Genomic DNA, 15,000 nt, shown 5'->3' with positions numbered 1-15,000 from the left:
GAATCAAGTTGAGCAGCTCACTGAAATGTTATATGTATGTATAATTACAGCAACAACAGCGCAGCGACAGGAGGGACAGGAAAAGAGAGAGAGTGAGTGAGAGAGTGAGTGAGAGAGAGAGTGAGAGAGAGAGAGGGGGAGGGAGGGAGAGAAAGTGAGAGAGAGAGAGAGGGAGGGAGGGAGAGAGAGAGAGAGAGAGGGAGGGAGAGAGAGTGAGTGAGAGTGAGTGAGTGAGAGAGGGAGGGAGGGAGAGAGAATAAGTGAGAGATGGAGGGAGAGAGAGGGAGAGAGGGAGGGAGAGAGAGTGAGAGAGAGAGAGAGGGAGGGAAGGGGAGAGAGAGTGAGAGAGAATAAGTGAGAGAGGGAGGGAGGGAGGGAGAGAGAGTGAGTGAGAGTAAGAGAGAGAAAGAGGGAGGGAAGGAGAGAGAGAGGGAGAGAGAATAAGTGAGAGATGGAGGGAGAGAGAGTGAGAGAGGGAGGGAGAGAGAGTGAGAGAGAGGGGGAGGGAGGGAAGGAGAGAGAGAGAGGGAGAGAGAATAAGTGAGAGATAGAGGGAGGGAGAGAGAGGGAGGAAGAGAGAGAGGTAGGGAGAATAAGTGAGAGATAGAGAGAGGGAGAGAGAGGGAGAGAGAGGGAGTGAGTGAGTGAGTGAGAAAGAGAGAGGGAGGGAGACAGACAGAAAGAGACAGACAGACATAGAGAGAGAGAAACAAAACGAAAAAGGGAGACAGAAAGACAGACACAGAGAAAGAGTGAGAGGAGGAGAAGGAGAGACAGAGACAGAAACACAGAGGGACAGACAGACAGATAGACAGAGAGAGACAATGAAATCTGTGTTGATGAAGCCACGAACAAAGAAGGCCGCCCCCCCCCCCCCCCCCCCCACCTTTTTTTTCTTTTTTTTTTAATCATTATCTTACCCCCTTTCCACTCCCTTCAAGCCAGAAAGCCCCCTCACCCCCAACACCCCTCACCCCCCCCCCCCAACACCCCTAGCCCCACCCCCACCCCCTGCAGGGGACCCACCCACCCCACGGATCAAATGACGGAATCATCGTGGAGAAACTGAATAGCAAGAGAAAATGAAAGCGAACTGAGCTGAAGGCAATCAGACGTTACGAGCTTCTTCGATGCACCTTGAGTCAAAATGAGGGAGAGTTTTGGATTGTAGGCAGGTAGAGTGGAGTGGATATGAAGGCTGGTGAACAATGAGAGAGGCAAGATTCAAGATTCAAGATTCAAAAAACTTTATTACTCAAGGATAAAGATTTTAGGCATCGCCCAGTCTTCCAATCTGTCCTTGTGACAACAATAACAACAATAACAACATCAACGATAACGACACAAAAATAATAATTTTTTTTAACACTGCTACATCTACTGCTACTACAACGAAGAATGATCACCATCATCATCATTAACATCGTAAAAAGTAATAAAACGAACGCATTCATACATTCATATCCATACACATGCACACACTCTCTCCACCCAACACACACACACACACACACACACACACACACACACACACACACATATATATATATATATATATATATATATATATATATATATATATACTTATGCACATACAGAGACATGACCGAGCAGAGAGAGATAGACAGGGGGCGGAGAGAGAGAGAGAGAGAGAGAGAGAGAGAGAGAGAGAGAAGGGGGGGGGAGGAAATGTTATATATAGAATTCGTTGTTCGGTCCTTGTGCTTCTGTCTCCGTATCTGTCTCTCAGTGTTACTCAGTTCCCGTATGCAGATAGATAGATAGACAGATAGATCGATAGATTGATAGACAGGCAGACAGACAGATATATAGGAGAAACAGATAGGAGAGATAGATAGATAGATAGACAGACATATAGATTGATAGACAGACAGACAGCTAGATAGGAGAGATAGATAGACAGACAGACAGATAGATAGATAGGTAGACAGACAGATGGATAGATACATACATAGATACGTACATACATACATACATAGATATAGAGTATATAAAGATAGATAGATAGATAGATAGACAGAGAGGGAAAACACACAGATAGTAGAGATAGATAGACAGATAGATATATAGATAGACAGACATATAGATTGATAGACAGACAGACAGATAGATAGATAGTCAGACAGATGGATAGATACATGCATAGCTAGATACATACATAGATATGGAGTATATAAAGATAGATAGATAGATAGATAGATAGATAGACGGAGAGGGAAAACACACAGTCAGTGACCAGCATACTGGCCTTGCTCGCGAAGACGACAAACTTATCCGAGCTGACCTTCATACAAATCTTCGACCTGAAAATCATCGTCAACAACAACGTAATAATATACACAGACCATTAGACCAGTTCGGACTAGACGAGCAGACAGATAGGCAGGCAGACTCTTTTGGAAACAAAACACAAAAAAAAACGAAAAAGAAAAACGACCAGATAGACAGTACAGACGAACAGACAATAAGATAGACAGGCAGGCAGGTAAACAGGCAGACAGACAGTCAGCGACGTAAGACCTTTTTTTTTTTTTCTTTTTTTTTTAACCAAAAGAAGCTTGGACATTTCTGCTGTTCACTTTAGTGGAAGGAAAGGGGGGGGAAAAACATACCTTTGGACAGAGAGAGAGAGAGAGAGAGAGAGAGAGAGAGAGAGAGAGAGAGAGAGAGAGAGAGAGCACCATTTTCCAATCCGTTTAATCACCACCACCCGTTCAACCACCCACCAACCCCCACCCGATTTCCGCCTCCGAATTCACCACCACCATCCACCCGCCGCTACTTGCCGGGTAGATCGGGCGTGACAATGGAAAATAAAAAAAAAATACAAAGAAGGAGGAGAGAGAGAGACAGAGACAGAGAGAGAGAGAGAGAGAGAGAGAGAGAGAGAGAAACTGGACCCCCACACAGAAAACGGTGGTAGTTGTAAGTTAAGAGAGATGGGCGGGAGAGAGGGAGACAGTGGGGAGTGTTGGGGAGCAGAAAACACAGATGGGTGAAAGAACTTACGTGAGATATTGAGGAGAGAGAGAGAGAGAGAGAGAGAGAGAGAGAGAGAGAGAGAGAGAGAGAGAAACTGGACCCCCACACAGAAAACGGTGGTAGTTGTAAGTTAAGAGAGATGGGTGGGAGAGAGAGACAGTGGAGAGTGTTGGGGAGCAGAAAACACAGATGGGTGAAAGAACCTAAGTGAGATATTGAGGAGAGAGAGAGAGAGAGAGAGAGAGAGAGAGAGAGAGACAGACAGACAGACAGACAGAGAGAGACAGTGGAGAGTGTTGGGGAGCAGAAAACATAGATGGGTGAAAGAACTTACGTGAGATATTGAGGAGAGGGAGAGAGAGAGAGAGAGAGAGAGAGAGAGAGAGAGAGAGAGAGAGAGAGAGAGAGAGAGAGAGAGAGAGAAACAGGAGAAGAAGATGATGATGATGATGATAATGATGATGAAGGTATAGAAATAAACATCATAAACGATGAGAGAAAGAGATGGGGGGTGTAGGGGGGGCGGGGGGTTGATAAGATAGAAAGGGAAGAAGAGGTACAGAAATAAACATCATAGATGATGATGATGATGATGATGATGATGATGATGATGATGATGATATATATAGAGAGAGAGGGGGCGGAGACTATGTCCAGGTACAGTAGCTGTAAACACAAAGAGAGGGGGCGAGAAAGACGGAGTGAGACAGACAGACAGACAGAGAAACACACACACAGAGAATAGGAGACTCGGATAGAGAGAGACCGACAGGCATACAGACAGACAGACAGAGACAGGATGTGACACAGAAGGAGATACACACAGAGAGATAGACACAGATACAGAGACAGAGACAGAGAGAGACACCAAAAGAGAAAGACACAGGCATACAGACAGACAGAGACTGAGAGAGAGAGACAGACAGACAGACGCACACACACACACACACACACACACACACACACACACACACACACACACACACACACACACACACGCACACACACACACCAAAAGAGAAAGACACAGGCATACAGACAGACAGACAGACAGAGGAAGAGAGACAGACAGACAGACAGACAGACAGACAGACACAGAGGCAGTGACACAGAGAGACAAACACCGAGACAAGGAGGGAGACAAAGACAAAGGTGACGTAAGCTGAGGACCTTAGTTTGCAGAGAGGCAGGCAGGCAAGAGACAGGCACAAAAAAAAAAAAAGTGATCGTAGAAGGGTGGAAGAAGGAGAGAGAGACTATAAGGAGGAGGAGGTACGCAGGGAGGAGGGGGGGGGGCGAGTGGAGGGGATCAGAGGGTGGGAAGAGAAGGAGGAGGAGGAAAGGAAAGTGACGAAGAAAAAAGGGGGGAGGGGCAGAGAGAGGGGAGGCGGTGGAGGAAGGCGAGTATCTGGGAGGTGGTGGTTGTGGTGGATGAAGGTGTAGGGGGGAGGAGTCTCCAGCTATAGCTCCCTCCTACCCCTCCTCATCACCTTCCTCCTCCTCCTCCTCTCCTATCTCGCCTCCTCCCCCCCCCCACCCCCCATGTTCAGAGATCACCACACCACTCCAACCCCACCCCATTTGTCCCTCCCTTCCTTACCTGGGTAACAGTGCTTGTGTGTGTGTTGGAGTTGAGTTGATATTGGGAAGTTAGACAGCGGGAGACAGGGAGACACAGAGGTTTGTGTCTCTTCGTTGTGATAGGTGGGAGTGGTGGTGGTGTCTCTCTCAGTGTGTGTGTGTGTTGTGTTGTGTTGTGTTGTTGCTGGACTCCATACCCCAGTGCAGCAAGTCCGCTTCGAAGGAAGGAAGGAAGGAACGACAGGCAAGACCAGCCTCTCTCCACAGCCAGCTGAACTGTACTGTACTGTGTGTGTGTGTGTGTCTTTCTTTCTTACCTGGTCGCGGGGCCTTCGTCCTCTGTCTCCCTCTCTCTCTCTCTCTCTCTCTCTACCTCTCCGTCTCTGTCCCTCTCTGTCTTTTTGCCGAGTTCCTAGCATACCGTTACCGATCACACAAACAACGCACGCACGCACGCTCGCACACAAACACAGAGAGAGAGAGAGAGAGAGAGAGAGAGCTTTCTTCTTCCTTCTCCACCTCCTCCTCTCCTTCTTCCTCTCCTTCCTTCCTTCCTTCCTTCTCTAAAATTCTTCTTCTGCTGTCTTCTTCGTCTTTTGCAGCCTCTTAACCTTCTTTCTCTCCCTCCTTCCCCCAGTCCAAAAACCCACCACCACCCTCTCTCTCACTCTCTCTCTCTCTCTCTGTCCCCCTCCCCCACCCTTACCCCCCTCCACACACCCCCCCACCCCTAAAAAAAAAAAGGGGGGGGGGGGATGTAGAGTTAGTTGGTTGGTTAGTTGGTTGGTCAGCAGCTAAGAGGGAGGGAGTGCCGTGCCGTGATGTGTTGTGTTGTGTTTGTCGAGTGTCTCCATCCTCCATCCTGTTAAACCCGTGCTCACTGCTAGAATCTATCCATACCTGAGCGGACGTGCCTGTGTCACACACACACACACACACACACACACACAACACTCACCCACACCCACACCCACACCCACACACACACCCCTGTCTCTCTCTCTCTCAGCTACGGCACCCCAGCCTCGTCCTCACACACACAAGTCCACCACCAGGAAAGCATCTTTGAAGAAGGTGGAGAAAAGGTGTGCTTTCTTTTTTTCGTCGTCGTCACCGTCGTCGTCGTCGTTGTCATCGATACTCCTGGCCGGTGCCGTTGGTCTGTCATCGTCGTCTTCGTTCGTTTCATCGTCGTGATTACTGTTATCAAGAGTTGTTTCTTTTTTTCGGTGGTGTTGGTATTGGTGGTGGTGGTGGTGGTGTTAGGCGGTGGTGATTTTGTTTTTTAGAATAATCTTCTGGTGAGGGTTTTGATTCCGTGGTCTTCTTCTTAGTCTTCGTCGTCCTCGTCGTCGTCTTCTTCTTCTTTCAGTGCTGTTGCTGCTAACTGTTTCGACTTCTTTGGAAGAGAATTTGTGTGTGTGTGTGTGTGTGTGTGTGTGTACGTTTGTATGTTTGTTCGGGATGGTTTAATTGTTGCTGTTGTTGTTGTTGTTTGGTTGGTTATAGTTTCTATTGTCGTTGATTTTTTTTTTTTTTTAATTTAACCGGACTTGTATTTGAAAAAGAAAAAAAAAAAAAAAGAAGAAGGCGTAATGGTGGAATGCGATTTTCTTTCGTTCTCGCAAGAAAGAGAGAAGTTGGAAGAAGCGTGGATGCATCGACCCCATCCTACCATCCCCATTCCCCCATCTCTTTTTTTTTTCTCTTTTTTTTTCTCGATTCGGTGATTGGTTCATTTGTATAAGTCGTTTGGCGATTTAATTAATCATTTATTTTTTCGATTCAGTGATTGATTAGTTTGTTATAAGTCTTTGACGATTTATTTATTTATTTATTCATTCATTTCTTTATCTATCTATATACCTATCTATTTGATGAATTAATTTACATCCGTGAAGACCAGAAGACAGCATCCTTTCACCCCGTGTCTTCGCGCCACCCTCCCCCCAATGCCCCCCCCCCCCCCCCCCCCCCCCCCCCCCCCCCCCCCACCCCCCCCCCCCCCCCCCACACACACACACACCCTTCCCGTCTCTGCCAGCAGGGTTAACGCATTGTATCATTAGGCGAAAACTGAGACTAGATATTGTGAAGATATTCTGATCGTATGTAAACGAGCAAATAGGTAAGACCGGTTTGGAGGGTGGATCAGTCGACGATCTTTGTTCAAACACGGAAAGGAAACAAAGTCTAACAAAGAATCGCTCAGTAAGCCAACCCTGAAGTTTGTAGCATTGTTGAAAGCGACAGAACTGCGTGCCAAAACAAACAAAAAACAAATAAAAAACGCCGCACAAATAAATATATAAATAAATAGACGAATTAAAATAAAATAAATAGACGATTCATTAAAATGTATAGATAGATATATCGATAGCTAAACAAGTCAATAAATATGCGATTACGAAAATGAATGAACAAACATATGGATAGATAAATGAAAAAAACAACAACAACATACAAATGAATAGATAAATAAATAGATAATGATTGGAGGACAGAAGGAGAAATAAAATAAAAAGTTGACCAATCAATCAATTTTGTTTTTGAAGCTCAAATACAATATTAATGTGTCATAGTGCTTTCTTATGCGAAAATTAGAAAGAAAGAAAAAAAAAAGAAAAAATGAGTAAGGAAGAGAAATGCAAGTAGGAGATAATTCATGTAGGATTCGATTTCCCGACAAAAATATATCTTCTTTTTTTTTCTTTCTTCCTTTTTTCCCCTTTCTTTCTTCTCACAAATATTGTTGTTATGAGGGGCAGACTACAGCCATCAATCCATAATGAATGACAGATGATTGAATTCAGCAGCAGGAAAAGTACTCCTTCTCTCTTTCCTTGTCTCTGTCTCTGTTTGCCTGTCTGTCTATCTGTCTGTCTGTCTGCCTGTCTGTCTCTCTTTTTCTCTCTTTCTCTCTCTCTCTGCGCCCCCTCTTTCTATAATCATGCTTATTTATCTTTCTGCTATCACCTCTGTCTCTGTCTCTCTTTTTCTCTCTTTCTCTCTCTCTCTGCGCCCCCTCTTTCTATAATCATGCTTATTTATCTTTCTGCTATCACCTCTGTCTCTGTCTCTCTTTTTCTCTCTTTCTCTCTCTCTCTGCGCCCCCTCTTTCTATAATCATGCTTATTTATCTTTCTGCTATCACCTCTGTCTCTGTCTCTCTTTTTCTCTCTTTCTCTCTCTCTCTGCGCCCCCTCTTTCTATAATCATGCTTATTTATCTTTCTGCTATCACCTCTGTCTCTGTCTCTCTTTTTCTCTCTTTCTCTCTCTCTCTGCGCCCCCTCTTTCTATAATCATGCTTATTTATCTTTCTGCTATCACCTCTGTCTCTGTCTCTCTTTTTCTCTCTTTCTCTCTCTCTGCGCCCCCTCTTTCTATAATCATGCTTATTTATCTTTCTGCCATCACCTCTTTCTCTCTCTCTCTCTCTCCCTCTCTCTCTTTCTGTCTGTCGTGGATTTGTTTCCGTACATTATTTATTCACAGTTGTTATATGAACCACATCTGATAGAGGATATAAACCGACTATTGTATGTAACAGACAGATGGGAGTTTGTTTAGCCATGGTTTGGAAGAAGAAAAAAAAAAAGCAGATTGTAAATTATTCATTCTTGCAGACCACTACAGACACAGACACACGTTTACAGACACAGACACACAATCACAGACACATACACAGACACAGACACACACACACACACACACACACACACACACAGACACACACACACACACACACACACCAAACTTTCCCTGCAGAAGAAATGTATTATCACACCACCGTTGTCACCACCATCACCACCAGAAATAAAGAAAACAACAGCAACATCACTACCAGCAGCTGCAACAACAACATCATCATCATCATCATCATTATCATCGTTACCATCACTGCAACCACTACTACAACACCACCACTACTACCACTAAAACAAACATCATCATCATCACTACCAGTAGCAACAAAAGCATCATGATCATCATCGTCGTCATCATGATCACCACCACCATCATCATCATCGTCGTCATCATCATTATTATCGTCGTCACCATCACTGCCACCACCACCACCACTACTAAAGCAAACACCGTCATCACTACCACTAGCAACAACAACATTATTATCATCATGATCACGATCGTCACCATCACCATCATCATCATAATCGTCATCGTCGTCACCATCACAACCACCACCGCCAAAACACTACCACCATCACCACCACCATCACCACAAGGAATTTAGATCATCGACTTTTGAGAGGGATGTGTCTGGAGAACAGATGGGGGGCTGGGGGGGGGGGGGGGGCAGGGGGGTGGGGGCTGGGGGGCATCGCCCAGACACTATAAACATTAATCATGGGTACTACATCATAAAAAAAATAAATAAATAAAATTTTTAAAAAAGAAAGAAGATAAAATGCAGGGGGCGAGCTTAGATAAATTGAGACGACATACACCTGTTATTTTCTTTCTTTCTTTCTTTCTTTCTTTCTAAATACAATGTGCTAGATAAATTAATCGTGGGGTAAGGATAAAGAAAAAAAAAGAAAGAAAGAAAAGGTCTGGTACAGGTTGAAATTTATTTCGGTCCACAAAAATAAAACCTCATAGACAGACTTAAAATCGGAGATGAGACAGGCTACAGATAATCAAAGAACGAAGCTTTTTGGAAAAAAAACAACAACAACATCAACAACAACACAAAACTAGGTAACAGATAAGTCATCAGGACATGCATGCTTTTTTTTGAATCAGCGGACTTCACTTCATACAAACTTGAACGATCAGAACAAGCTAAAAATTAATCAGAAAGGAAAAAAAAAAAAAAAAAAAACCACGAGAAAGAAAAAAAAATGAATGTCGATAAATGATCATGACCGGCTGAAAACGAATTAATAATTGATTTCAGAAATAATAAGATAAATGAGCATGACCGGCTGAAAACGAATTAATAATTGATTTCAGAAATAATAAATGAGCATGGCAAACTGTACAACAACAAAAAAGTAAAGTAAAAAAAAAAAAGTAAACCACTTGACTACATGAACAATAGTCAAGACAAGCTAAAATCAATGACGGGACTACATTTAGAAAATAAATTAAGGTTCAGGACAAGCGAAAACAAATAATCACATGACTAAATAAAACAATAGTTGGTTAGGACAAGCTAAAAAAAAATTGATCAAAGGACTACATAGAAATACTAAATTGTCAGGACGGAATACACTATACCGAATGTTTTGTTATCTCCACAAAAGAACTTTATTCCAGGACAAGCTAAACAAATATAAAATAAAATGATCACAGGAACAATAAATGGTCAGGACAAGCCAAATCATGATCGCAGTACTACATAGAACAAATTGAATGTCCAGGACAAGGCACGAATTCATCACAGGACAACAACGAATTCATCTGGACAAGCAAACTGATCACAGAACTGCATAAAACAACACGTAATGGTCAGAACAAGTTAAACAAGAGAGGCAAGGCCTTCAAGACTCACTTGTGATACACTGAAAAAAAAATCCAAGCTTTTTATATTGTGTATAATTTCAAATTGTAATGTTTAAGATGAGAAAGATCAGTTTAAAGCGAATTAAGTCCCCTAGCATTAATTACAGAGTAATTTCCCTTTTTTTACTATCTGCACCAAAACGTTTGCAAAATAAATAAAACTTCCATGCTTAGCAAAAGAAGATCCTGTTTGAACAAAAAATGATAATAATGACTGCTCTTGTTGTTGGGTCAGAATATCAGATCAAACTGCCAAAGTTTAGAGAATACAAAAAATATTAATATAACAGTAAATGCAGTTTGCATATAATTAGGCTTCATTTTTTATTTTTTTTGTGCCCATCCCATAGGTGCAATATTGTTTTAAACAAGATGACTGGAAAGAACTGAATTCTTCCTATTTTTATGCCTAATTTGGTGTCAACTGACAAAGTATTTGCAGAGAAAATGTCAATGTTAAAGTTTACCACGGACACACACACACACACACACACACACAGACAACCGAACACCGGGTTAAAACATAGACTCACTTTGTTTACACAAGTGAGTTATAAAGAAAACTTAATCAAGGAATAAGACGAGATGAAAAAGGAAGTTGTCAGCGCAGGCGAAAACTGGAACTGCATATACAGGGACAGGCTAAATCAATAAAATACAATTTTTTATTTTTTTTTTTTATGGAAAAAAAAGAATAAGGAAGTATTGGGACGGAACAGGTTCAGTCTATCAGACGAACGCAGAAACACGCACACGTGATGATCTATCGGATGTGATCAACAGAAAGATACAAGACAGTATCCTGAAACCCTTAGTGAATGATTCAGCTGCGACGACTGTCGTGGTCAGAAAACACTCGCCACCTATATATATGTTTATCATTGCGTGCGTCTTACATGACCGTTTCTTTCTTTTGTTCATTGTGTTCTTTTGTTTGTGTCTATAAATCCTTAAGGATTTTTGGACAATATATCGAGTCGAGTCGAGTCAAACAAACAAACAAAAAAAAAGGTAACCATTGCGACGACGGTGTTTAATAAAGTGAATACATCAAACGTAGTCAAAACGTGTCAGGACAGGGCTAACGAGACAGTGTCACTACACAGACAGTGGTGAAAGTATGGGCTTGGGGCAGTGAGGGAGGGGGGCAGTTGAAAGACAAGGGAAGGGGGGGGAAGCTAGGAGGACAAAGGGTGTGGAGGGGGAGGGATGTGGGTGTGTGTGTGGGGGGGGGGGAGAGAAGAGGGGGACAGTCCCCAAAAGTTCGTTGAATTCTACTGATAAAGAATGTAAGGTTGGGAGTGTTGGATGGTGTCGGGGAGGGGGCGGGGGGAGGGGGAAGGGGGGGGGAAGGTTGTGGTATGGAGACGGAGGGGCAGGGTGGGGGGGGGGTGGGGGTGGTTGAAGATAACACAAGGTGAGAGACATGGTTGAATGTTCTACTACTACTACTGCTACTGCTACTCCTCCTCCTACCACCACCACCACCACCACTATTATAAAAATAATAATAATAATAGTGTACTACTCCTGCTGCTGCTACTTCTACTACTACTACTACTACTTCTACTGTTGGTGCTGCTACTACTACTACTACAACAAGTAGGAGAGTGTCATAGCATCCTTAGAAAATAAAGAAAAAACAAGTAGGGAGAAGAGGGAGAGAAAAGAAGGCAGAGCTATCAAAAACAAACAAAAAATTAATATGCAAGCCAAATACAACTGAAACTAAATCCAATATCAATACAAAAAGAAAAAAAAAGAAACAGGCACATTTTTATGTGTGTATTTATACAGCAACAAAAAAAGGAACAAAAAAAAAAATAAAAAAATGCAGTGCAATATATCAGCTTCAAGGTAAAAATATTCGAAGTATTCGTGTCTGCTTTTTTTTTGGGGGGGGGGGACATTGAAAAAAAAATCTTTTAAATTGAAGATGATGGATATAAAGAGCTTTACTGCAAGTTCGATACATTCGCCTAGCGCCACGCGTGTGTGTGTGTGTGTGTGTCTGTGTCTGTGTGTGCTTGTGTGTGCGCATGTCTGTGCATGCAGGTACCTGTGCTTGTGTTTGTGTGTCTGTGCTTGTTCTTGTAACTTGTGTATTTGAAATCCCGTCGTCAATGGAAGAAAAACAGAGAATAGAGAAGCACTGAAAAGGAAAAAAAAAAGAAAAGAAAAAAGAAAGCAAGCAAGAAAGAAAGAAAAGGAATGATGAACTCCGTGTTGAAAGAGAGAGAGAGAGAGAGAGAGAGAGAGAGAGAGAGAGAGAGAGAGAGAGAGAGAGAGCATATCTTTCTTCTTTTGGTGGTTTTTTTTTTAACAAGATTTTCATCTAATAGAAAAGCGGAAAACTGAGCCGCCAATCGATTTAAATCTGTTTCTTTCAAAACTGGAGTCATATATATATATATATATATATATATATATATATATATATATATATATATATATTAAGCCGAACACAAGGGGAAGAAAGAAGGAAAGAAAGGAGGGAGGGAAGAAAGAAAGGAAATAAAGAAATATAAAAGAGTGAAACGAAAGGAGGAACGATAAAGGGAAAGAAAGAAAGAAGATAAAAGAAAGAAAGAAAGAAGGAAGGAAATAAAAAGGAAAGAAAGAAAAAAAGAAGGAAATGAAGAGAGAGAGAGAGAGAGAGAGAGAGAGAGAGAGAGAGAAAGTAAAGGGAGAGGTAAAGCATGGCAGTAGAGTGAAAGAAGAAAAAACAAAATAGAAAGGAAGGAAAGAAAGAAAGTGACAACAGTGGTTTGAAGCGATAAGAAAAATAGACAGTCAGGGATCATAAAACTCAAGGTAGTTACCACAGAGAGAGAGAGAGAGAGAGAGAGCAAAGAGTGAAACACACACACACACACACACACACACACACACACACACGTACAGAGAGAGAGAGAGAGAGGGAAACCCAGTAACAGAAAAAAAACAATTATACGAACAAACAGCCAAGAAAACCAACAACAAATATATATATATATATATATATATATATCTCTGTGTGTGTGTGTGTGTGTGTGTGTGTGTGTGTGTGTGTGTATACACTATCAGAATGACAAAAGTGAAAAAACAACAACAAAAGAATAGTGATAGGAAATACATGGGAAAGGAGAAAAAGAAAGAAAGAAACGGAATCAGTAACAGTACAGACAGGAAAAAAAGGAAGGGAAAAGGAAAAACAAAACCAACAAACAACAACAACAACAAAACCTTGTGTAACGTTGCTGTTGTGAAAACGCACGAAAGCTCTCTCTCTCTCTCTCTCTCTCTCTCTCTCTCTCTCTCTCTCTCTCTCTCTCTCTCTCTCTCTCTCTCACACACACACACACACATTTTATCATATTATGGAGTCTGGAACTCACATAAATTCTTTTTTTTTCTGTTTTGTCGTCGTCGTTGTTGTTTGTCTTGTTCTGTTCTGTAAGCATTCACAACATGTGTACAACCTCCCAAAATTATTTCATATTTATCCGCACACATCAAACGTGCGTTTATTTACGAAGGCCTGAAAACTTCAAAACCAGTGTTGTTGCACAGTACACTCCACCCAATCACACAGACAGTTGGAAGAGCAACAGACTTTTCTATGGCTAATGCAGTTTATATCCATGTCTGTGTCTATGTTTTTCTTTCTTTTCTTTTCTTTTTTTTTTCTTTTTTTTTTTTCGCAAACATGATAGTGGAGGAAAACTAAGTGCAGGTAACAGGCTAAACAACCCCTCCGTTCTTTCAAAGTAACTTTGCAAATATATTGTATAAATAGAACCACAGAGAGAGAGAGAATATCAGGGAACAAAGACTTAGAAAGTTGGGGGCAGGGGCGGGGGGACGATTAATTTTAATCTCTCCAAAGATAGCGATTTGGGGAGCCATCTGAATTCTCTCTGAGGGAGAGAGAGAGAGAGAGAGAGAGAGAGAGAGAGAGAGAGCCAACTGGATGCCTGACATGACTTCATTTGCGTTCCCGTAGTGGACTCACATATTTCAGCACTGGCAATGAACTGCCTCCTCCTCCTCCTCCTCCCCCCTAGCCCCGACCCCCCCCCCCCCCTACCCCAACGCTCCCCCCCACCATGCCCCCTCCCAACCCTCTCCCCCATCATGACAAGCGACCTAGAGAAACTAAACACAGTTTAGTGGTGTTCTCAATCACAGAGGGGGGAGGGCGGAGGTTGGGGGGGGGGGGGTATCACAATCCAGTGACTTCCCCATACAAGTGGCTTAAAGACATTGTGTGAGCCTTAGATGGAAGCGAAAGCCTCTGCGTACCTATTTACCTCAGTGCAAAAAAAAAAAAAAAAAAAAAAAAAAAAAAAAAAAAAAAAGATTAATGTATTGTTTGTTCCCTTGCAAAATCAAGTACCCTTCTTTCCAGCTAACCGACTCAGTGAAAGATTAAATAAGCCATGGGGACTTTTAGAACTCAGATGTCTCAATGAATAAACGATATATGAATTTTCAGCTAAAATGACTAGATGGAATATTGAATTAATTCGATGATGGAGTTGTGTTTTTTTTATATAATTAAAAAAAAAACTAACTAAAATGACTCAATGAAATATTGAAGCAACGATTGGGCATTTTGAACTAAAAACTGACTCAGTGCCAGAATAGATTTACGACAGGGCATTTTGAACTAAAGGTGACTCAATGAAAGACTGAATAAACCACTGGGTCTTTTGAACTAGAATGACTCAATGAAAGACTGACTTGAAATGAATAACAGGGCATTTTGAGCTTATATGAAAGACTGAATGAAAAAACAAACAAACAAACAAAACAACAACAACAACAACAGCAACAAAACACACCTAATATGCCTCAGCAAAAGTTTATATAAAGGATTTGACATTTTGAACTCCTTAGACTT

The 15,000-nt window shown here is 42.0% G+C and overlaps 1 protein-coding gene across 1 annotated transcript in view; it reads left to right on the top strand.

Moving 5' to 3' along the window:
- Window positions 1-15,000, top strand: part of LOC143277898 (uncharacterized) — a 415,205-nt gene that overhangs the window by 219,577 nt on the left and 180,628 nt on the right. The window lies entirely within an intron of this gene.

This window comes from Babylonia areolata, chromosome 35, assembly GCF_041734735.1.
Source record: "Babylonia areolata isolate BAREFJ2019XMU chromosome 35, ASM4173473v1, whole genome shotgun sequence".
NCBI classification, from domain to species: Eukaryota; Metazoa; Mollusca; class Gastropoda; order Neogastropoda; family Buccinidae; genus Babylonia; species Babylonia areolata.
Note: the sequence above shows the minus strand (reverse complement) of the source record. Positions and strands in the feature narration are given on the sequence as shown.